The sequence below is a fragment of the Netta rufina genome (genome assembly GCF_964035555.1).
Source record: "Netta rufina genome assembly, chromosome: W".
In the NCBI taxonomy this organism is placed as follows: Eukaryota; Metazoa; Chordata; class Aves; order Anseriformes; family Anatidae; genus Netta; species Netta rufina.
In genome coordinates this window covers 9,357,749-9,379,850 of record NC_140139.1, presented here as the reverse complement: position 1 = coordinate 9,379,850, position 22,102 = coordinate 9,357,749, and the positions used below count along the sequence as shown (strand labels likewise).

Here is a 22,102-nt window from a genome sequence, read left to right as displayed (position 1 = left end):
TAACTTGGTATGTCATTCACTCTGTTGGTGTGTGAGAATCTAGATGTTGACCAAAAAAGTATTTTTTTCCTCCTGGAATTATGTACGGCCACTGGCATATCTGCAGTCCCTCAGTGGGAAGCCTGCCTGTTGGGAAGGAAAGATGCCACCAGCAATGTGATGTGGAGGGGTGGGGGCAGCAGTGCATTTTGGGGACAGAACACCCTCCTTTGGCCAAATCCATGTCAGGCCAAACCTGGGGCTGGTGTAAGGACGTGAGCTGCCCGGAGCTGCCAGCTCTGCTCCCCATGGATATCCCAGCACCTGGTCCCCTCCTTCCCAGGCAAATTATTGCCAAACTGGAGACTTTGGCTGTCTGCAAAGCAGCCTGCTCAGTTTCCCCATGAGGGATTTGACCCCCCCGTTTGGAGAAGTCTCGTTTGTACAGAGGTGAAATGAGAATGAGGGGAAAAAAGCAAAGTAAGTGATTTGTCTGGTTCCCCTCTTCCCCCGAAGGAGATTAATTAGTATCCATTCTTGGCATGATTGATGGCTTTGAAGGAAAACTTGTGAGAATAATTTATTATTTGTTTTCCTGCTTATTTTTATAACATCCCTCACTTGGAAGTCTCTCAAAATCTGAAATAGGATTTTTATTTCCCCACTAGGTACTTTATGGCTTTACACAAATTTTGCTCTTCTTGGTGTTAGCTGTTAGCCAGTCCCGGTGATGCAGTATTTTTCAGGAGAAACGACTCTAAGTGTTGCAAAGTCCTGTTGATGGCCAACAGGGCTGTGGTGTCCTGCAGAACATGGATTTAATGCTAGCAATTCATTTTTTAATGTATTTATTTGTATTTGAAAAAGCAACATTTTTAATTTAATCATGTTTGTTAAACTAAGTGCTTAAAAAAAGGACAAAGGTTTTGGGGAGAATAAAGAGTAGATCTTCATACTAGAGAAAACAAAAACTCATAGTTTTCAGCATTTCAAAGATTATTAAAACAAGGGAGCTAATAACTCTTTGTGGCAATTCAGTCTTGTTTATAGAACATCCAAACCAACTCACTATGTGCTATAAAATGCATAATCTGTGTAATAAATGTTTAAAGCTTGACATTTCCCCATCTCTTTGACGGTACGTGCAATCAGTTTTGGTGGTCTGGGGGGGGCTTTTGTTTAGCTTGGAACAAAGGATGAAGGGAAAAAACAAAACAACAAACAACAACATTGTGGTGTCTGCTTTGAAACGTAGCCCCTGGGTCGAGCCTCTGGGCCCTCGAGATCAACTCCCCTAGTCCTTATGGGGGACTTCAACTTGACAGACGTCAACTGGGATTACCACATGGCCAACACGAGCAAGTCCAGGAGGTTCCTAAAGCACCTAGATGATAACTTCTTGGTGCAGGTACTAAGGGAGCCAACTAGGAAAGGTGCCCTCCTAGATCTGTTGCTGGAGAAGAGAGAGGGTCTTGTGGGGGACGTGGCAATTGGCGGTCGTCTCATGAAGTGGTTGAGTTTAGAATTTTTGGTGACAGAAGGAAAACTGCCACCAAAACTTCAGCCCTGGATATGGGGAAAGCAGACTTCAGGCTACTCAGAGAACTAGTCAGCAAGGTCCCCTGGGAAGCTGCTTTTGAAGGCATTGGTGTTCATCAGTGCTGGTCAGTCTTTAAGCACTGCCTCCTAAAAGCACAGGATCAGGTGATTCCAAAATATCGGAAGGCAGGCAGGCGGGGCAGAAGGCTGGCCTCTCTGACCAGGGATCTTCTACTGCAGCTTAGGCAGAAAAAGAAAGTGTACTGGAATCAGGGTCAGGCGACAAAGAAGGAATGCAGGAATGCTGTTTGTGTTTGTAGGGTAGAAAATTCGTGTGGCCAAAGCCCAACTAGAGCTGAAGCTGGCCATGTCTGTGGGAGACAATAAAAAAGGTTTTTTTAGATATGTGAACAGAAAAAGGAGAACCAAAGAAAACATAGGTCCACTACTTGATGGAGAAGGTCTTCTCACAGACAAGGACATAGGCAAAGCAGAGACGTTTAATGCCTTCGCCTCTGTCTTCAATGCTGATGATGGGCTTCGGGACCCAGGGTGCCCTGAGCTGGAGGACCATAACGGTGAGAATGACAAACTCCTAACCAACCCTGAACATGTACGGGATTTGCTGCTCCACCTGGATCCATACAAGTCCATGGGTCTGGATGGGATTCATCCCAGGATGCTTAGAGAGCTAGCTGACATCATCGTGGGACCTCTCTCAATTATTTTTCAACGGTTTTGGGAATCTGGAGAGGTCCCAGTAGACTGGAAGCTGGCAAGTGTTGTACCAACTTTCAAGAAGGGCAAGAAAGAAGACCCTGGCGATTACAGGCCTGTCAGTCTCACGTCAGTGCCTGGTAAAATCATGGAGAAGATGATTCTTAAAGTTATTGAGGCACACTTGGGGACAATGCAGTCGCTGGTCCCAGCCAACATGGGTTCACAAGGGGTAGGTCCTGCCTAATAAATTTGATTTCCTTTTATGATAAGATCACCCGTCTAGTCAATCAAGGGAAACCAGATGATGTGATTTCTTTGGATTTCAGCAAAGTTTTTGACACGCTTTCCCATAGGATCCTACTGGGCAAAATGTCCAGCATACAGCTAAACAAAAACATCATACGATGGGTGAGCAATTGGCTGACGGGCAGGGCTCAAAGGGTTGTGGTAAATGGGGCCACATCTGGCTGGTGGACGGTCACTAGTGGGGTCTCTCAAGGCTCCATTTTAGGGCCAGTCCTCTGCAATGTTTTTATAAACGATTTGGATGTAGGACTAGAAGGTGTTTTGAGCAAATTTGCCGACAACACCAAACTTGCAGGAGTTGTGGACTCTGTTGAGAGTGGAAAGGCCTTGCAGAGAGATCTGGACAGATTGGAGAGCTGGGCGTTCACCAACCGCATGAAGTTTAACAAGAGCAAGTGCCAGGTCCTGCACCTGGGATGGGACAACCCTGGCTATATGTACAGACTGGGTGATGAGACGCTGGAGAGCAGCCCTGCAGAGAGGGATCTGGGGGTTGTGGTTGACAGCAAGTTGAATATGAGCCAGCAGTGTGCCCTGGCAGCCAGGAGGGCCAACCTTATCCTGGGATGGATCAAGCACGGCATCGCTAGTCGGTCGAGGGAGGTGATTGTCCCGCTCTACTCTGTGCTGGTCCGGCCTCACCTTGAGTACTGTGTGCAGTTCTGGGCACCACAGTACAAAAAGGATGTTAAACTGTTGGAGAGTGGAGGAGGGCGACGAAGATGGTAAAGGGCCTAGAGGGGAAGAGGTATGAGGAGCGGCTGAGGTCACTTGGCCTGTTCAACCTGGAGAAGAGGAGGCTGAGGGGGGACCTCATCGCGAGGGGGAGTGGAGAGGCAGGTGACCTATTGTCCTTATTCACCAGTGATAGGACCCACGGGAACGGTGTTAAGCTGAGGCAGGGGAAGTTTAGGCTGGACATCAGGAAGAGGTTCTTCACCGAGAGGGTGGTCGCACACAGGAACAGGCTCCCCAGGGAAGTAGTCACTGCACCAAGCCTGTCTGAATTTAAAAAGCGATTGGACTGTGCACTTAGTCACATGGTCTAAACTTTTGGGCAGACCTATGTGGTGCCAGGAGTTGGACTTGATGATCCTTATGTGTCTCTTTTCTTGGGATATTCTATGATTCTATGATTCTGCAGCTCCATTTGGCGACTCGTCACTGCTCAGTACTAGGGATGGGACCAACCCTGTGGTGCATCACGGCTCGGAGCTTTTACTCGATGCAATCTGTTAAAAAAAATAATAAAATAATAATAAAATAAACCTCTGTTTTTTCTAAGCAGTCTTCCCTGGAAAACCCTTCTCAGCCTAGCCAGAGTCAATTAGAGAGGGTTTTCAGCTAATTGAAATGCGTGTGTTCACCCAGGAAGCCGCAGGTCACTTGATTTGAGTGGTTTGTGTTATCAGGCTCCCAAGTTACGGACAGAAAATTGCAGGTTGCTGCTGTTGGAAAAGCCCATTGTCTCTTGCAAAACGCCCTACGTGACCGTGCGTGTGTGCTCACAGCTCGCTGCAGCACGGCTGGGATGCAAAATAAATAGAGGAGGGGGTGGGAGGAGGTGGATCCCGCCACTGGCCGGGGTTCGTCTCCTGTACCGGCGTGTCTGCAGCAACGTGGTCACTCAGCAGGAGCACAGCTAGCAAAAAAAAACTCCTCTTGGCTGTTGTTTTCCCATCCACAGATGTAAAGTGATGAGTTGAGCATCCTCATGGGAAAGGTGATGCAAACCCTGCTCAGCCCTTCTGCACTCAGTGGACTCTTGGGTTTTTCTGAGGGCGGTGCAGGGGAAAGCAATCACCATGTCCGTGCTCGCTGTCACTGCAGCAGCCCAACCAGCTTCAGTTCAGGGCAGCCTAGCCAAAAGCAGGGCTGGGCCCTGGGTCGCCAGGACGTTCTCAGTGAGAACAGCATGCAGCAAACAGGAGGCTTGGAAGCAGATCGGTGGTCATTGATGCAGGTCTGAAGCTTTCGAGACGCAGGAATATTTCTGTGAATTCCTCGTGGCTGCCAGAAACCCAGGCAGCAGCAAATAAAGGAACCCCATGAATCAGAGCAAGTATGCTTTACTTTCCTAAAGCATGGTAAACCTGCAAATAACGGATGTTTTCCTCTTCCAGCAGCTCTGCTTCTAATACTGAGTAATGAGTGGAGTTTTTAAATGCTTGTGCTAGTGGCAAAATGGATAACAAATATAAATCCTATCTAAGTGATAAAGCGAGTTCACACTTAACATAATAGCATTGCTGCCGTGTTTGTGAGCTGAAATGTAGTTTAAATGATTATTGCTTTGACAAAAGTAAAAACAGGCCATTAACTGGCAGCGTGGGACGGCCTTATTCACTGCTTTTGTAATTAAACCCTTCTCCGAGGCTGCATTTGTTAGCAGCTTGCTTCAGCTTTGGTGACAGAGTCGGAGCTGCACTCAGCATTTTTCTCTTCGGAATCGGGGTGCATGGAGCCTTCAGATCTGGCTGCACCAGCACCCCCACTGTGATTGGGCTCCAACCTGCTGCGCTCTGCCATGGCAGCCTTGTCTAAAAGCCTGCAGAAAATAAGGTTTTGTTGAGAGCTTTAGGCTAGCACAGGCACCACATGTGCACATGTAGCCATCTATGCGTGTGGTGCCGGAGCATCCTAATGCATCCACATGCATGGATGTACAACCTCGTCTGGGGTGCAGACACAGCCTTGCAAAAGTCACCCTGATCGGTGGGGGGCAGTTTGGGGCAATTTTCTGATGGTTTTAGGCATTTTGGACACAAGTAGTATTTTTGCCATATATAAAGGACCATGCTTTTAAGGTTTAGGTGCAACAAAAAGAACAAGGGTCCAACAATAACATACACCACAAGGCTATATGGCCTCTTCCTTTTGAAACCTACACTGTTGCTCACCAATTACAAAGCCAGAGACTCATGTGGCTACTTAAATATGACTACTGAGCCAGGCTTTGTGTCTATCCCAGCCCACAGGACTTTTCTGAATTAATGCCTAGAGCCTAACTTCTGCAAAAAAAAAAAAAAAAATATATATATATCCCATCCAGGCATGTGATTTAACAATTTAAGCATTTCTGGAGATGGAAACGGCTCCTGGAGAGCTGCAATAGTTGTCCTTGCAGCTGAGCATGAGCTTGGTGCCTCACAGGGGCAGAGGCTTGGTGGGTTGTGTGCTAAACTGATGCCTCATAGAGCACCAAATGAAAGCAGGCTAACTACTTAGCATCACTTATAGCCATGCCATAGCGCTCATGGGGAAAAAAATGCAAAGTCCCTCTCAAGAGAAATGCTGAGATTTCCAAATTCCATTCTGTCCTAAATCGTCTGAGTTTTTCACCAAACAAAGTGCTTCATTTCAGTGTATGTTATGTTGCTGTAGCAATAACATTTAAACAAAGTGTTTTCATATTATTAGCACAGACCTTTTCAATAACTTCCCATCAAGCGTTCCCGGGAAATGTTTCTGCTTTGTGAAAGGGGTGCTGAGAGCACTGCCTGATCCTGACCAGCATTCCCTACCTCTGCTTAGATAACATCCCCCGAATCCTTCCCCCACAGGAGGGGAGATCTGCTGTCCAGCTGTGCCCTGCACGTCCCAGTGGTTACCTGAAATTAATGAGAAGAGCACCCTGACAGCTCAGACTGCACTTTTCAAATCGTGTTTTTGACATTTCTGGATTTTGAGCTCAAAAGAGCTCAAATTCACCTTCTGGAGCAAGCCTGGAAGAGCCCCATTCTGGTAAGGCAGAGGTTGGAGGAGAAGGGGGCGAGGGGCAGGTAGGATTAAAGGTGTGTTGGGAGATGGGTTACAAAAACCTGTATGCTGGTAATTACACGTGTTGTGTTATGAAAAACTGGTTTGAGGGCAAATGCTGTAAAATATTGCTCTGGGGAGAGAAAGACAGCAAAGGTTGTGAAATACAGCTTGCGTATTGATTACAGCTAAGGTAACTTTTGTCTCCAGGGCTGTGTTTTACAGCTATTGCAAGAAATCAAACCCCAGTTTGCAGGCCTGGGCTGTAGTTCTTGTAGAGCACGAGCATGCAGCATGCTTGGTACTTTTGGAAGACCAGGCTTTGTGCTGGTTTCCTAAGATACATACAGTCTTTTTTTTTGGTGGGACAGGAAAAAGCATTTGGGAGAGTGACTGCGTAGCAATTGCCTTGTGGTCACTGTTTTTATAGTCACTGCACATTGCATGTTCTTTATCCAAAATTGCACTTCTGCTGCTTCTGTGAGCACTTTTACAAGTGGTGCTGCTGGGGCTTACAGGTATCAGAGGGGCTAATCCTAAATAACCCTTAGGTTTGACTTTTCAGCCCCATATACCTGTTTATTCCCCATTTGCTCCCTGTCCTTTAACTAAAGCTCTCTTTGCTCTCTCCTGCGTTTCCAAATAGCATGAACCTTTCCCTTCCCCAGCTCCATGCTGGCACATTTGGCCTCCGCAGCTTCTGTCATCCCTTTCCCCAGCTGAGGATGTCTCAGGGACCACAAACTGTTCTGTGCCAGTCCCCACTACCACATTCTTTTCGGGGGGCATCCCTGGTCCCCATATTTCTGATTTAGCACCCTCCACAAGAGCTTTCTCCCATTTTAATGCTTTCTGCTGCTGCAAACACCTTGCCTGGGGCATGCTGGTTTTGCGTCCCCTCCTTTCCACCTATTTGTCCCCACAGTGCTGGACCAAATGGACCAAGGAAAAAAGAAACCGGGGGAGCCTGGGTGAAGGCACATCTGACCAAGGTGTCATCTGAAGACCTGGCACAGCCCAGGATGGCCCTGCTGGACACAGCAGGGGGAAAATTGGCCCCACATGAAGGAGATGCTCCTGTGGATGGCCGGGATGCTCGCTGTCCCATCTGGACACCCTGGCTGGTGGTGGGGTTTTTGGGGACGGGGGTGCTGGTGGAGGGGAGCGGTCCAGGACTGGCTGTCGGACAGGCACCGTGCTGGAGCCTGTTTTCTGGTGGGAACTGCTGGGACAAAATTAGAAGTAGGCTGAACTTTATCTACAATGTAAACTGAATCTGAACCCAGCCCTGTTTTGCTTTGTTTTTTTCCAAGGTCAAAGGAGTTAATGGGGAGAGAGACAAGGTGGGGCCCTGGATTTTTTTAACTTCTTTCTGTGAGTTTGCTGGCATTGGCCAGCCTCATCCACAAGGAAATGCTGGAAGGCCGTGGGAGAAGCTCTCCTCACAGCATTTCCATCCAGTGGCACTCAACCAGACCTGCAGCACCTCAGCCACTCATCTCCCTGGCTCCCTTCTTTTAATGCACAAAAGACAAGCAGTCCATCTCCCTGTGCCTTCAAATCCAAAGCAACCTGCTAACAAAATGAGTGCACATCTGCAAAGCCATCTCCAGGCCAGCCTGGAATGGTGATGTGGTGGCTCGAACATACATTTATTTCACGTTGGATATTTGCTTTGGGGCAGCAGAGGGCTTCCCAACCCTTCCCCATCCTGCCCTGGGCTCAGCCTGCATCTGGCCCAGCCCAGGGAGTACAAAGGGGAAACTGGAGAAGTTTTGGTGTTTTTGTTGGTGGATATCACACCATACAGCACTCAAGTGGTGCAAGAGGCGGCTCCTACCTCATGCTGCACGTGGGGGTTTCTCTGCCAGCCCCTGGTGGAGGGCCAGCCAGTGAGGCATTGCCCCCAGTGCAATGGAGAGCTCCCAGTGCTTCCCACCAAGCTGGTTGTCTCTTCTGAGAATGGACATAAGGCTTCACCACCTGTCTGTTTCACCTCCTCAATTACTCAAGAGTTATTAGAAACCTTAGCAAAGTGCTCTAATTTTAACAAAGATGCATCCTAGATCACTGACAAATTTAGCGAATGCACATGGGCAGACTCATTTCCTGGAATGGGAGCTACTGGAGAAAAAGTCCCTCTAGGCTGGCTCCTAACTATGACACATTTGATAGCCATTCAAGGACTACTGGGAAACATGTAATTTGTCTCTGTGAAGCTTCAGACAGAGTTTCATCATCAAGTCTGACTGCTCCGTGAAATAAAAACTGCTAATATCCACTAGCAGCAATATAACCTCTTTTATTTTCATAGAATGTATCATGAGGGTTATTTTTTTTCCCGATTCATTACAGCAGCAGGACTCAATATTTTATGCAGAGGATGCAGAGTGGCCTCATCCCCACAGTGCCGTGTTTCTGCCCCACTTCTCCAGGCGACCCATGTTGTCCCTCGACCATGCTATCCCTCGACGGGTGGCACAAGCCCCCGGCGTGCCCCAGCTGCCAGGACCATTATCAATGAACTTTGGCTCCTTGAACCGTGGAAAACCCATGGTGTCAGAGTGATAGGTGCTGTCGCTCAACGGATCAAATTGCCCCGGGAGATTTGCTGGGAGTCCCATGACGTGGCTGGAAGGGAGCCCAGACAGCGGGGCACCATCTCAGGGCACTCAGCTGGGGTCTCTGGAGGACAGCCGGTGGCCTCTGTTCCCTGCTTCCACCCTCTCTGTGTGACAACCCCTAGCAACACATCAGCCTGGGGGCTCACCAGGGGGAAGGGGGGGGAATAATTTGCACGCTGCTGTGTGGGACTACTGGTGCGTGGGATGAGGATGTGCATCAGCAGGTTTGTCCCTGCATTGCCATGGTGCAAACCCCATCTCGTGTGCCTCGCTGGTCCTGCAAGGGGCATGCCCCGTGCCTGCATCGCCCACCCACGAGCAGCCACCTCGCCCTGCAGACTCTGGGTAGTTTGGGACAGGTTCCTCTCTGGGTTTCCAGCCCTGACCCACTTTCTCATGCTGCCCCCCTTCCCAGGAGCTGCAGCTTTCAGGCATTGCCCAGCAGGGTCATCTCAGGTCCTCGTGTCCCTCACTGTTTTGTTTTGCCTCTGAGGTGCCGGATAAGATCTTGGTGCTGCTTCCCAGATGGCTTTGTGGGCAGGCTGGGAGCCCCCAGGTAGCCCCCACTCCATTTTGAGCCACCCAGTCCTTCTCCCAGGATGCGCGTTTCCTCCTGGAAGCAGATAAGGCAGAGGAAGGAGATAAGATGATGGCTGCCCCCCCCCCCAGTAGGGCCAGAAGCCCCTGTGCAGATGTGGAGGTGGGATTGTGGTGTGGGGTCAGCACAGCCACCCGCATTCCGTAGGGAATTCCTGCCTTCATCCCACATCTGGAGCTGCCAAAGGTTTGTTCCAAAGGTCATTTTCTGGGGCAGTGGAAAGCCACACACCCTCATCTTAGTGGAAGGCAGGGGATATGACAGTGGGCTGGAAACAGCTGGATTTGGGGTCACCACCATCGATGTAGCTGATGCCACCAAAAATGCTAGTGAAGATGTGGATAGGTGTACTTTAGTGCATATCAAATGGCCTGAATTAAAATCCACAGGGGAGGAAATGGAGCTCTCACAGAAACCCAGGCAGATATCTCCACCGAAGATGCACCTTTCAAGCAGAAAAAAAAAATGTTTCAAAATCCCTTTTTGCCCTCAAAACATTTTTAACAGGCATGCAATGCACACACAGCAATTTGTTGCTCTGTCAAAAAGATCCCAGGGCTCCCCACGGTCCTGTGGCTATTTGGCCCTGGGAACAGCTGCCCTTAACACAACCATCCCTACCTCTGCAAAGCCATACAGAGCTGGCTGATAGCTGGGCAACAACTGTTATGTTCTGTAATAATAATTCTACAATAATAATAGGAATAAAAAATGGAATGAATAACATTGACCTCCATAATTAATATATGATAAATGTCAGATAATGATTTAGTAACAAAGGTGGTGAACTAGTAATAGAGGAAGTCTGGAAGACAATTTGTAAAGTGCTCAGAAAATTAGAAGATATCCCAGAGTTTGAAGGACCTGGGGTTGTTTAGTCTAGAGAAGAAAAAAAAAAGACAGAGAGGGGACATAGTAAATCCTAAAACATAGCTACCAAGAGAAAGGAAATAAACCCTTCATAATCACAAAGGAAGGACTAAGAAATCAGAGGCTTAAACTGCAGGAAGGAAGATACAGCCTGGGTTACAGAGGGCAATTTAACAGTGCAGGAAATAATTAAGGCTTGGAAAATTGTCTGAAAAAAAATAGTTTCACATGAGATTTTCAAGAAGGGGTTGGAAAAACACCTGTCATTGGGGGTTTAAAGACAGCTGAATTGCCCTTCAGTTTAGGGGTGGACTTACTGATTTTTGGTGATCTCTTCCAATCCCATTTTCTAGTATTCGGTTCATTTTTCTTCCTTCATTGGGATGAATTTTGAATTTTAAGGACAGTTTTCTTCCTTGTTTGCATGCCCATCTTCCTGCAGGGGAATGTTCTGCTCCTCCAGCAAGGCTAACAAATCTCCAAAGAACACATACACTGCACATGCAGTGGGCAAAAACACAGGATAGAGATTAATAACTAAAAAAAGACGGGGGTTTTACAGACATTATTTCAGCTATTTGACATCCATGCAGAACAGATGGGAGCTGAGTTCCTAAAATGTTGTCTTTCAAAGAGACATGCACAGTAACAGTCCTGGACACAGGAGATGAAGAATTGTTTTGGTGAGCTGTTATACACCCGCCAATAGTGCAGGCTCTTGCGTTCCTGGCACAGATAAAGACCAGTATAAGTGAGATAAATCCTGTCTAAATTCTTTTCATGTTCCTCAAGCTTGCACTCCAAGGACAGACAAGATGATAGCGAGACAGTGATGAAGAAGAAGTCTTGGTGTGCAGACAGCTCTTTGTGTTTCAGAGCTTTTTACAGAGGAGGCGCGTGGCACAGAGAAACCCTACAAAGCTGGGTCTGGAGAGTCTCAGCTTGGGAAGGTCACAAAAATGAATGAGGTTTTAAGGAGGGGCTACAAGATGAGGGTGAGCAGGGAGCGGTTTGGAGGAATTTTAATTAACATCATCATTTGCAATGTTATTTAATAAGGTCCAAAAACACCTGAGAACAATGAAAGCTGAAAACAGCATCCCACATTTCACAGAGTGGGGGCTAGGAGAGAGGGCTTGGCTCTCCCAGGGGTAAGAGGGCACCTGAAGGAGTGGAAGCTCCTCTGGAAATAAGAGCTCAGAGCAGGAACATGTTCTGGGAGATTGCTGGATCAAACAGCCCAGGGTGGAGGAAGGACCCCAGTATCCCGGGGTGGGAGATGCCCCATGTGTGCTGTGGGTCCTGCACCAGCTCCTGGGGCTGTGCGTGGTATAGGGCCACATGAGGTGGCATTTAGGGAGGTAGGAGACCAGCAGTATCATAAACCCTGGTCCTTTTAGGACCCAGACATTCCCTGCAAACATGCCAGGTGCTTTCAAGGTCTGCTGTCTGCATTAAGCACCTTGCAGAAGCAGCTGAGACCTGAATTCAAAAAGGATGAAAGGTCCTTTTTGCAATTCAGGAACAGAATGGAGCAAGCTGACCTTGGCGAGGGCAGGAGGGAGAGAGCAGGGATGGCCACCAGACCACTGGTAGCGTCTGCAGCAGTGGTGCAGGGAACAGCGAGGCCAAGCACCGTGGTTGGTGCCACAGGACCCTATCAGCCTCCCTCCAGCATCTGCACGCCCCAGGACCCCAGCACACATTTGGCCCCATCAGAAAGGGCAGCAGGGACCAGAACAAGTTTCTGCAGCCCAAATAATGCCGACCACGGGTACAGGAGGGAAGGGCCAGGCTGGGCTGTGCACAGCATGCAGTGCACCAGCCTCGTCTGCTCAGGCGCTCCCCATGCCTGGACTTGTGGATGGGGTTGTTCAGAGCAATGACAATTACAGTTTCAATCACAGATTATTAAGAAGTGTTTTTTAGCAAACTTGGAGGCATGCCTGAACTGGAAGGGCATTTCACCTTCCTGCTGCATGGATCCTAGGGTGCCATGCCCTCTTTGAAGTCTCCTGGTGTGGAGGTTTCACGATCCCCAGTAGCAGCGGGGCACTAAGGTGCCTTCTGAAGACATCCTTCCCGTGGTGCGTTATCCTTTGGGAAGCTGGTCAGCTTTCATCTCCAGCACAGAGCTGGGAAGAAGCGATTGTGAGCTTCTAAAATAAATAACTTCTGCTGGTGGAGGAAAGCCATCACAGCTGCCAGAGGTGCTGATAACCAGCCCATGGCTTGGTCAGTGCACACAGGTTGGTGTTGGCCACAGCAATAACATAGATGAGCAGGAATATGATGCTTAAGGAGAGAAGTGGCTGTGGAATGATAAGGCAGTGAGACTTCTCTGCATAGGAGGTCCCCCAGCCTTTCCCCTGCCCCATCACACAGCCCAGTACAGCTCCTTTGGGCCATGTGAATCCCTCACATCATTCAGGTTAGGAGGCTCTGGTGTCTGGTGGACAAGCTTTTGCATAGCACTGGGCTTTTCAAGCCTGGGGCTGACCCAGTGTGTCAGAAAGCCCTCATCAGGAGTCCCAGAGTACAACCCAACTATTTTTAGAAAATTAAATCACCCAGGCTGACTGAAACATCAGGATAGCACCTAAAAACCTTTTCATCCTTTGGCCATCCAGCCTCTGGGTCTTCAGCCTGCTCTTAGTTCATGTTTTCACATTTCTCCTGTGGTCAGGAGACTGGATACGTGTGTGTGCTTTCAGCAAAGGTGAGGTGCATCAGTGAGCTTCAGGGGGCACCCAGGGGTGTCAGGCAGAGCCCCTGTGTGGGAACTGCACACGGAGCTTAGAAAAGCAGCTGAGACTTTGGGGCAGGAGCATATGACAGAGATTCACTGTTTCCTGTGGTTTGCTGCTCTTGCTGTTGACCATCTCCACTTTCAGTCCCATTTTAGACATTCCTTGAATTCTGCTTTACCACAATGCTGTGCCCCTGGTTGCTTCAGCTGAGGTTATTTTACTGGCCTGTCCATCTCTATTGGAAGGAGGAGAATGTACTGAATGCTCTGAACACCAAAATTGCCCTGTCTCTGTCTTCCTGGTGTTTCCCAAGCTGTGAGCAGGTCCCTATCTGGAGATCTGCTTTCCTGCAACAAGAATATTCCCCAGGTGAGAAATTTGCCTCCTGAACTCAGCATGACCTCCCAGAACTGAAAGGCTTTGGATGGGGAACATCAGGGTTGACTGTGCAAAATATCCATCCAAGTCTGGAGCCACGCTGCCAGGCATCACGATGCTTCCTTGTGAAAGACCTCGGTGGTCCCAAGAAGCACTGTGTTTGTAGGATGCCCCCTAAAATGGTGCCTCCAACCAACGATGCTGTGCTGAGCCCCAACTCGCAGAAAGGGCCTGAAGGGTTAAAGTAACAATGAAAGTTTTACGAGTCCAGGCTCCAGATGTTCTAGCCAAGAAGATGAAAGCAACCCACTCTGCCTGTATGGGAGGGCACTGAGCCCCCACAGCCCCCGCAGCACCCTACGGGGCCCATCCCCAGGCAGTGCCCTCCCTCCAGCCCTGCTCATCCTGGCCCTTGCATGAAGATCAGGTTGGGGAGCTGCTGCCCAGCTCTTCCCCCCCGATCAGTTATTAAAAGCAGAGAGTTCTCCCACCATGACATTAGTCTCAGCTTCCCCATGGCGTGCTGGGCAGGAAAATCAAACCGCAGGGCCCACACTTGCAGGGGAAGGAGTAAACAGCACTTCCAGTTTGAGGCGTCTCCAGAAGTTTGGGTTTGCTGCACCAAACCTTTGCGCCCTTTCATTCTGCAGACAAGCCCAATGACCAGTTGAGCATAGCCCCTGGCCACCTCAGCCACGCATCCTGCCCATCCTCTGCTTCCCCAGCTCCCGTCACAATCAGGGAAGTTGGTTGCCCTATGTTGGTTGGCTTATGTCTCCATTTTTCTCTTCTTCCAAGCTCTCAGCCCCAGTTTGCCTTGCAGATGGGAGGCAATACTTGTTTTCTGACCCATTTTCCCCTGGAGGTTGTCTCTGAAATGAGCTGATGAGCCTCAGTGGGTGCGACACTGGGGGATGATTAAGTCCTTTCACTGGCTGAGTGATGGGGCTCTTCTGCTCCTTTATTTTGCAGAGTCCTTTGTGCAAAACAGATACTTTTGGGGTTGGAATGGGATTTTTCCCTCATTTTGAGCACATTCAGATTGGCATTCTCAGCTGGCCAGCTGCAAGGAAGGTCAGGGACACCCCCAGATCTCTGGTGTCCCAGCACAGCCCAGCTCCAGTTATCCACCAGTATCAGAGTATCATATGTGTTTTCTACAGGACAGAGCATACACATATAAATACATCCAGAGTAATGACAGCCTTAAATATTGCCTCTCCAGCAAAATTAATAGTTAGTTGCTTGCTGTATATGAGATTTTTTTTCCTTTTCCTTGTGTGCACTGTAACCCTAGTAACCAGCAGCACCCGTACAGTCAGTCATCTGTCTTACACTGGTGTGTTTCTGTCTGATACGAAGAAACACTGCGAACAGCTGGCCCCCACTGAAGCCAACAAGACCAGCCAGGTTTTGTTCTTAGAGCTGCTGAAACACCCAGCAAGCCTGGATCTCCCTTCCTTCAGCAGTGATGGAGCCAAGAGCTCTGAGCATCTGCTCACAGCATTGGACTCGGCAGGGCTCAGCTCCTGCTGGCTGGAGGAGATCTGAGTCCCATCTCCTGCTGGTGCCCGTGGCCTGAGCTGTAGGTTGTGGGTGAGTGGAGAACATCAGAGGACCCCGTAGTGTTTCAGCTACTTTCAGTGCCCCAGCCCAGGGCAGCAAAGCCCACCCTAGTGTGAGAAAAAAATCTCAATAATTTTCTTCAGACAGGACCTTCTGTGAAGCTATTTTATTCACGATTGCAATGGCGGGTTTCCTGCAAGCAGGAGCACACAATAAAAGTTTATCATAACCTTATATTCCCTATTACCCGACACCTGATTTCTCCCCTGATTCCTCATTGGCTGAGTACTACAGGTTCACAACCTACTCGATGCACTTCTGTACCATATATGTACAATTTTATTTGACCAACCATTAATTTCTCCTTTTCATTTTTTTCCCTTCTTCTCTCATGACTAGAGGGCCTGTGATTTTTGTTTTTACTGATTTCGTACTGCTCATCCTGTTTTCCTTAGCTATCCTCCTTATTTTGGGACAGTGGGACCTTCCCCTTATCTGCTTAACATACTCCCCACTGCTGTGCCACATAATCACTTTTGAATATGCAAGGTTAGTGGAATTTTCCACTGCAAAAACACCTTCTATTGCAAAAACACAACTTTGTTTCTCACACTTGTCCCCTCAAGGAGGATGAACTATGGCACAACTCCACCTGCCTCTGCCCCAGAGCAGCTGCTAATTGGGGTCTTCTCCCTCCATCCAACTTTCTGTTTTTCTCTGAAAGCACAAACTGAATTCCCCCTCAGATTTCCACCTTGCTTTCAGGTCTGATTAATACTGTCACAAGGTTCGGGAGTTACTCAGCGTGTTGACAGACAGACTGATGTCTGAGCACTGGAGCTTCTCGCCTTTCCAAAACCAGTGCTAAAAAAGAGGATGGTCTGGTTCATCGCCGGGAGACCTTTGGCAGGCCATGATGATGGTCCAGTCAACATGATGAAGAGGAAAACATCCTGGGGTTTTCCCCCAGAGCTGATGTCAGGGACTTCGGCTAGTAAACATGACACAGTGGTGACTTCCCTGCTAACCACAAGAACTATCTGAGCCTCTCAAGTGTTTAGGTTTTTGTTTCATTTCATCTGTAAGCTGCCCAAAGAGTTATGCTGTGACTCACTGGAGTGCCCAGGGATGTCCCTCTGGTTCTGCTGCGCCAACGCACGGATGCCCATGCTGCTGCAGTGTCGGGGCTGGTGGCACAGCAGGACCAGGGGGACAGACCCCTCTCTCCATGGGCTGCAGGGGGGACAGGCCTGATCCTGGCCTTGCTGTCATCCCCACATTACTTGGGACAAGGTAATTCCCTCTGCAATGCCTGCCCCCAAAAGGCTCAGGCCAACATGAGTCCCCATGACCATGCAGAAGGATGGCCAGGAGTAGCTCCATGCATCGCTTCATACTACACCTTCCCCCCAGTCAGTTGTTCAACCCCCATCCCCTAAACCACCAGGGATCTACCCCCATCTTGACATCTTGCCTCCAAACTTGTGCCCGGTAAACCAGCACATATTTTTAAGCATGCATAGACAACACAAAGCAAACGCTGTTTCCACGTGCAGGTGGTTTTTAATAATTTATCTCAAACCAGTTCTTCCCTACTTTGTCTCCAGGAAGCCCTTGCAAACCCAGACATGCACATAGACATGGCTGAGCTACTGCTTTCACACCGAGTTAAGCCCTACCAGGGCACCTTTCCACCGGTAAACTCTGAGAGCAAAGTGCAACTAGCATAAAGCAAATACTTTTCCAAGGCCTCACTCTTTGAACGGTGTGGAGCCACCAGCCCATGTAGTGGGTTTACGTGGCAAGGTTTTGGTAGCAGGGGGCCATAGGGATGGCTTCTGTGAGAAGGATCTAGAAGCTTCCCCTGCCGGAGCAGATTCTGGGCCGGACCTGTAGCCTGTGGAGAGGAGACCACGCAGGAGCAGGTGACCTGGCAGGCGCTGCTGCCTGTGGGGGATCCAGGTTGGAGCAGTTTGCTCCTGAGGGATGGAGTCCATGGTACGGAGCCATATCTGGAGCAGTTCTTGAAGAGCTGCTGCCTGTGGGAAGCCCACGCCGGATCAGTTCATCAAGGACTGCATCCCGTGGGAGGGACCCCACAGCACAGGGGACGAGAGTGACTGAGAAGGAGGGGCAGCGAAGAAGCGCTATAGACTGACCATAACCCCCATTCCCCTGTGCCGCTTGGGGGGAGGAGGTGGAAGACGGCGGATGGGGGGGGAAGGTGCTTTTGTTTTCTTTCCTTTGTTTCTCACTTCTCTAGCTTGTTAGTAATAGGCAATAAATCTTACTATCTCCCTATGGTGAATTTGTTTTGCCCGTCACGATAATCACTGTGTGATCTCCCTGTCCTTATCTCAACCCTTGAGCCCTTTTCATCGTATTTTCTCCCCATTCCTCTTTGAGGAGGGGGAGTGAGAGAGCGGTTGTGGTGGAGCTCGGCCGCCCACCCAAGTAAAACCACCACACCACCCTATCATCCCGAGGGCTGCATGGACAGAAGGGTCCATTCACCTCATGGACTTGCAAACAGCCTGAAAGATGAGAGCCGGTAGATGCCTTGGGGTGGATGGGGAACGAGTCCGATGCTGAGCGTCACCCAAGTGAGACAGGTGTCACGGCTCTGCCCCATGGAAAACCATTTGTTCCTATGATCCCAAGATGGTGGATGTTCACCTTTGTCCTTTGCAGTACATTGGACATTGTAGACACTATCTCTTATCAGCAGTTGACAGTTTGAGCATATTTCATGTATGATTTATCATCAAAAGTGACATGGTTTGACCCTACTTTATTGCAGTCTTCAATTACCGCTCAGCAACACTGGAAAAAAAGGCTCAACCATGCTGTAATTTACTGTGTTGCAGTATGTTATTACAAGTTTTAGTGCCGATTACGCTGGAGCCATGGTACAAAGCAAGATTACAGTTAACTGGAACAGAATGATTTCAGACATCCCGAATTTCCAGAGAAATCCTTTTGCAGGGAGGGAAGGAGGGAGACACATACCACCGGGAAATCAGGATTCGAGACTGTCTCAGCCAGCTCATGTCTGAGCCTCTTAAGTGAATGAGCTTTCGGTAAGATGATTTCTAAGGAGGCAAGAGTGGGAACAGCAGAGCACAATGATACATGAGGTTCCGGGCCACCACTGCTTTGCTGGAAGGTGGTTATGGACATCCACAGTGCTGCGGGTGCTCATACCCAGGGGAGGTGCTGTGGCAAGGAGTGTGCATGGAGCAAGAACATCATATTGCTGGTCAGGAGCTACCTAGAGGCTGGACAGCCGTGTCTTCTTTTGGGAAGGAGCCAGACCTGCCCTTGCCCACAGCTCCTTCATCCAAGGGCAGGTCCGGGCTGTGGTTCTGCTCCTTAATCTGGGCATTACTGGATCATCCAAATTCGACCACATCAAGAGCAGCCACATAACTGCATTTCTGACAAATTATCTCCAGCACTTGGGCTTTATGTGAGTGTTTATGTTTCAGTCTGGCTTGGTGCCAGCCACAGCAGGACGGGTACAAAGCAGGAGGGATACGACCAGGAGAAGCCTCCGGCCTGTAGTGGGTTTAAGTGGCAAGGTTTTGGTAGCAGGGGGCCATAGGGGTGGCTTCTGTGAGAAGGATCTAGAAGCTGCCCCATGTTTGGTAAGGGCCCCACTGCTGGCCAGAGCTGAGTCAATAAGTGATGTTGTTTGTGCCTTTGTGAGAGCATATTCAAGACAGGGAAGAAAAACACTGGGCACACAGCAGCTGGGAGAGTGAGAGGAGTAAGGAACAGCCTTGCAGGCGCCAAGGGCAGTGAAGGAGGGGGAGAGGTGCTCCAGGCACCGGAGCAGAAGTCCCCTGCGGCCTGTAGTGAGGACCATGGTGAAGCAGGATGTCACCCTGCAGCCCATGGAGTACCACGGTGGAGCAGGGTTCCACGCTGCAGCCCGTGGAGGAGACCATGGTGGAGCAGGTGGACCTGCACCAACGGAGGCTGTGGCCTGTAGAAGACCCCTGCCGGAGCAGATTCCGGGCCGGACCTGTAGCCCGTGGAGAGGAGACCACGCAGGAGCAGGTGACCTGGCAGGCGCTGCTGCCTGTGGGGGATCCAGGTTGGAGCAGTTTGCTCCTGAGGGATGGACGGAGCCATATCTGGAGCAGTTCTGGAAGAGCTGCTGCCTGTGGGAAGCCCACGCCGGATCAGTTCATCAAGGACTGCATCCCGTGGGAGGGACCCCACAGCACAGGGGACGAGAGTGACCGAGAAGGAGCGGCGGCGAAGAAGCGCTATAGACTGACCATAACCCCCATTCCCCTGTGCCGCTTGGGGGGAGGAGGTGGAAGACGGCGGATGGGGGGGAAGGTGCTTTTGTTTTCTTTCCTTTGTTTCTCACTTCTCTAGCTTGTTAGTAATAGGCAATAAATCTTACTATCTCCCTATGGTGAATTTGTTTTGCCCGTCACGATAATCACTGTGTGATCTCCCTGTCCTTATCTCAACCCTTGAGCCCTTTTCATCGTATTTTCTCCCCATTCCTCTTTGAGGAGGGGGAGTGAGAGAGAGGTTGTGGTGGAGCTCGGCCGCCCACCCGAGTAAAACCACCACACGGCCACAGTGCATGGCACTGGCGGGAGCAAATAGGACCAGGTCAGCACCTTGCTTGATGTGTCTGCAGCCTTTCTGAGCACTACAGATGGATTTACAGCATTGGCAAACCCCAGCCAAGAGGAAATTCTTCCTCACTTTAACCTCCTATCTCTATTTTAGCCTTCAGACTGCTTCCTACCCAAGCACCACCTGCATCTACCAGTCCTAGAGCTGAGCAAGTTCTGGGTGAATGGGAACACAGATGAGCTAGTGCTCAGCATCCTTCTGTCATGTTCTCTTTCTTTTTTTTTATTCTTTTCTCTCTCTCTCTCTCTCTTTTTTTTTTTTTTTTTTTTTTTTATTGAATGAGGGCTAAAATTAGCTCAGCAGGAGGTGAAGTCTGGAATGTTTCAGCTAAAGCTGCAGTAGTATTGAAAAGCCATAGTTTTGCAGATTTTTTCCCAGCCGTCTTACTGAAAACAGTTTTGCCTGGTCTTTTATTTTGACAGACAAATGCAAGTAAAGACCTCATAAAATAAAGCACTCTGTGAGGCGTTTTAGTTCACTCTCCAGCCGAGCACCATAACATTCAACCTGGCAAGCTACGTCCAGCCCAAGGGCCAGCCAGCTCAGCAACATGTCTCCAGCCAAGGCCAGAGGAAGCCTCATAAGACAAGGGGTAATATGGGGTGTGAAGAGGATTTCCTGGCCCCAGAAGACCCTTGCTGCTCCTGGTGAGCAGTGCCAAACCCATCAGTGCTGCACCTATGGGGACACCTCCACAGGCAGCCTCTGGGCTCTGCTGGGTCATTTTATCCTTTTGCATTATGTACTTTGGAAAGCTGCTGTGAGGTGTGCTCATTTAAGGGTGTACCCTTCCATTCTCCTTCGCACCACTCCCAGGAGGAGCTACAGTTTGTATCCTCTATTTCTCACAAGTGGAGGTCCTGAGAAACAGGACTGGTTAAACAATCTGGTGATCACTCACTGCCTGATTGATGAGCAAGGGCAAGAACAAAAATCTCCAGGCTTCTGGGCTTTAACCTCCAGGATATGCTGAACTTCACACAATGAAATAAAAACATCAGCAAAACAGCCCTTAAATGCAGAGCCCTGTGGTGTGCCCATATGGCTTGGTGCTACCTTGGTATCATGAACCAGGGACAAAAACATCATCTCAGCTCTTCTGGGTGAAGATCCATGTCCAGATGCCAGCACAGCAGGGAGACTTGGGGAGGGGAGGGGGAAGTAAGAATGAGAAGTAACCTTTGGTTACTCCAGAGTAAAAGCCGGCTTCTTAGCCAGCTGACTGTAGGCCTAACGTGGCCCTCAACCCAATGGCTCCTGGGCTTGGAGGAATCCTTCCAGAGCAAGGTCCCTGCACAGCCCTGCTCCTGCTGGTAAGTGCTACAAAAGGAGGAGTTGAGTTAGTTTTTGCAATAAAGTTGTCTGCTTTATCCATCATCTGCAGGGCCTTTGGTGTTGTGTTCTCTGGGTGGGTGTCAAGGCCATCTCAGAAGCACTGTTCCTTAACCCTCCAACATAAACCATCCACACTAGTTTGACTGCTGGCCCATGGAGATGTGAGGTGGTTATTAAATATTTCAAGGCTGCTGGAACAGAATGGAAAGGAAAGGAGCCAAACTGTAGTGTAGCTGAAGTTGCCTTCATGTCTGCCCTCTCTATTCAGTGCACATCAAGCAGAACAGGGCAGGTACATCCACCATACCCTCAGCTTTTGATGCTGACTCCCACTTGAAGCTGAGGCTGGAAATCGAAACTCACATGCAAACCTCACATAGGATGAAAAGCCATTTTGAAGCTGGTTTGTGCACTCAGTGGAATGAATTCAACTGAAGGCACAGTCCATTCAGAGCAGACCAAATATTGTATCTCAGTAAATCTCTTTGGGCAGGGCATGTCTCCACTAAACAGAAAGATGTAGTGTTGAGTGAACCTGGTCCAGATGCTCGCAAAGCCTCATCTACTGCTAGGGCCATCAGCCACATGAAGGGCAGAAGAGGCTGGAAGTCACATTCAAGCCTACGGTACCTCTCCAAAGCCTCTGGGCTCCAGGACGCTGGTAGTTTCCACTCCAGAAAGGTTTCCTTCCAGAAGAGGCAGGAGCTGAACCAGCTGTAGGACCCATCTCCCTGGCTGAGGACACGTGCACTGTGATGGTATCGAATGGGAGCTGGCATGGAAGTTTGCTCAAGCCAGAGTTATGTGAAACAGGAATAACCAACAAAAACAAGCCCATCAGGTTTTGGCCAGCAAGGGCCAGGTGGGTACCCTGCATGAGACCCGCACAGAGCAGCATCCCTCCTGCCTGCCTCCTCCCCGCCACTAAGAAAGCCACTCTGCACATCCTCGGTCAAGTGTATGTTTTTATTTTTCAATGGAACATAAACTCCTTTAGAAAACACATTCATCTGGAT

At 49.4% G+C, this 22,102-nt stretch overlaps 1 protein-coding gene across 1 annotated transcript in view; it reads right to left on the bottom strand.

The window, feature by feature from the left end:
• LOC311220853 (very low-density lipoprotein receptor-like) overlaps positions 1-22,102 on the bottom strand; it is a gene marked incomplete at both ends in the record, with an annotated part of 391,622 nt that overhangs the window by 327,849 nt on the left and 41,671 nt on the right.